General features: G+C 38.4%; 1 long non-coding RNA gene across 1 annotated transcript in view; it reads right to left on the reverse strand.

Annotated features, from left to right (window-relative positions):
- Positions 1-2,039, reverse strand: part of LOC107557585 (uncharacterized) — a 26,890-nt gene that overhangs the window by 8,997 nt on the left and 15,854 nt on the right. The window contains exon 2 of the long non-coding RNA XR_001605410.1: positions 1,819-1,826. This is a non-coding gene — a long non-coding RNA (uncharacterized lncRNA). The remainder of the gene's footprint in view (positions 1-1,818; positions 1,827-2,039) is intronic.

Raw genomic sequence — 2,039 nt, forward strand, 5'->3', positions numbered from 1 at the left:
GACTAACAGGTATCTTAAAGTAACTAGATAATGTTCAGGCAGTGAAGGAAAAGAAGCCTATTGAATTGCTGAACACAATTCAATAAGATTGTGAAAATGGCAGAGTTGATTGTTAAATACATCGCTAAGCACGGCTCAGTAGGAATATTTGATGTGATAGAGAAGACAGATGACCCCTACGAGTGGGCTGTCTCAATTCAAAAATTGTCCCAAAATGCCTAAAAACAAAGAGCAAAAAGTTGCTAGTGCACTTCAAGCTCTTTTTGCCTCATACAAGGTAACTAAGAAAAGATTAGAAGAAATTAAAACTGAAAACAAGTTGCTAAATTGTCAAGCTAAATTTTATGTCATGTCATTGAGAAATTTCGAGGCTGAAGAGATAATTTTGAAGGAACAGATAGTGAAATTGAGAAAAGAAATGTCAAAGTCTGAAACAGAGATGGAAACATTTAGATGTTTGTATGAAGGGACAGCTAGACAGTTGGTAAATGTTCAATCCAATTCTGAATATGAGGAGAAGAACTGCAAGGAAGCCATTAGTCGACATAATTCCTCAGATGATTCTGTGAGATTCCCAATAGCACCAGTGCGAACAAGACAGACTGGAAATTAGGGCTGAACGATTTTGTAAAATAATCTAATTGCAAATATTTTTACCAATATTGCGATTGCGATTTAATATGCAATTATTTTTTAAAGCTCTTTATGAGCTATAAATCATTGTATAGTATGACCAACACACTATTAGATAGATTAAACATAAAAATCATGACATGACACATGTCATGAATATGAAGGAGGTTTTATGCATGAATGTTTAAGTGTCATTCGCTTAGTTATGTCATTTGTAATGCAAATATGACATTATTTGACCTAACCCTAACCTAACCCTACCCCTACCCTTACCCCTAACCATAGCCCATAACAAAGACATCTCAAACAATGTAATCTTTGCATTAAAATTACATAACTGAGCGAATGACACTTAATGACAGTTGTCATAAACATGCATTAAAAATGCATGTGTCATGTCATGATTATGAAGGTGTCATGTCAGTCTTATGCACACCCCTTCAAGTAAAGTGTAACCAAAAAATCTTATTTAATTAAAAAAACCTAGAGGGAAAAAACACATGCATCACTTGAAACATTGAAAATAGCAGTTATTATTATTCTCTCGCTGTTATTTATCTATTTTTTGTGGGTTTCATGCTGTCCGCAAAGGCATAGGACACACACAGGCTTTCCTCCTCACCAACGACATTAAACACCGTGTCTACACCGGACGCGAGCGGCAAAATACAGTAGAACCGTTATAATCAGTGACGCTGTGTACACTGGATGCGACGCGACAAAACCTGACATTAAACTGATGCCATGTTCTATTTATGACGTACTGACACAAAGTTAATGTGATTTGCAACGGTCGCTTTGTCGCGTCCAGTGTAGAGCTGTTGCGGCGCGACGCGACAACTGTAGCGTCTGGTATAGACACGGTGAGTGAATCCGAGAGCAAGATATGCCTTGTCATATTTTCTGCATTTAGCATTTGAATGACCAGCACCTGCCTGGGTCTGTGCGACTTCATCTATGGCTTTTCTCTTCGCTTTCACAAACCCATCCATCTCCCATTCTAATTACGTCCTTTGGCTGTTTACTGTTTTATTCATTTTCTTTTTCTGCTGATGGCCCGCGCTCGACTTGAAGCAGCGCTGCTTAGACCGATGGGTGTGTCATCAAAGTACTGTGAGAGCTATAAGAGAGTGCGGACGTCTCCATATACTTTCTCTCGCTGTACTTTGATGTCAAAGGCTACACTGATCGATCTTCAAGTGGAACACACCTCTTTACTCTGGCGTGTCACGTGACCGAGTGTAATCACAGTCTCTGCGATTGAAAAATTGTGTTTTTTCATATCGCGATATTATTGCAAATGCAATTAATCATTCAGCCCTACTGGAAATGAGAGGGTTCTTGATCAAAGAAATGAAAATGGCCAAGCTGTTAGACAACTGTCTTTTATGGACTTTCAAAGTCTT

Source organism: Sinocyclocheilus grahami, unplaced genomic scaffold (assembly GCF_001515645.1).
Source record: "Sinocyclocheilus grahami isolate Dianchi unplaced genomic scaffold, SAMN03320097.WGS_v1.1 scaffold609.1, whole genome shotgun sequence".
Lineage (NCBI taxonomy): Eukaryota > Metazoa > Chordata > Actinopteri > Cypriniformes > Cyprinidae > Sinocyclocheilus > Sinocyclocheilus grahami.